Genomic DNA, 696 nt, shown 5'->3' with positions numbered 1-696 from the left:
GACGAGGGGCGGGGGCGGCGACGTCGACGGGGACGGTGTCGATCGGGGCAGGGCGGCGCGACGGAGAGGGAGAGGAAACAGAGGGAAGAAACAGAGGGAAACTGAAAATTTTTAAGTGTTGTATATATAGGATGGACCTTTAGTACCGGTTGGAGCCACCAACCGGTACTAAAGGTCTGTTTTGGCCAGGCCAAGCGGCGGGAAGCGACCCCCTTTAGTACCTGGTGGTGGCACAAACCGGTACTAAAGCCCCCTCCTTTAGTACCGGTTTGTGCCACGACCCGGTACTAAAGGGGGTGCGCTGGCGCAGGTGCGGTGCGGCAAGTTTAGTCCCACCTCGCTAGCCGAGGGGCGACCGCACTGGTTTATAAACCCCCCGTGCGCTCGCTCTCTCGAGCTCCTCTCCAAAGCAGGCTTACTGGGCCTACGTGTTCTTTGCAGCCCTATGGGCCCACTTGGCCTTTGCGGGCCTGCATCCTGGCCCAACGACAGGTTGGGTTTCTAGTCGTATGCATGCCGCTCTGGCCTAGTAGGCGGGCTTTTTTTGCTTTATTTATTTTTGTGTTGTTTTTTTGTTTATTTAGAGTTTCTTTGTGAACATTTTTGTTTTAGGTACAAAAAATTACAAACTTTCTGTTAGGGCTTTTTTTTAATTTTTTTTGCTTTATTTATTTTTGTGTTGTTTTTTTTGTGTAT

This window comes from Triticum aestivum, chromosome 2B (genome assembly GCF_018294505.1).
Source record: "Triticum aestivum cultivar Chinese Spring chromosome 2B, IWGSC CS RefSeq v2.1, whole genome shotgun sequence".
NCBI classification, from domain to species: domain Eukaryota; kingdom Viridiplantae; phylum Streptophyta; class Magnoliopsida; order Poales; family Poaceae; genus Triticum; species Triticum aestivum.
This window is presented reverse-complemented; position numbering follows the sequence as displayed.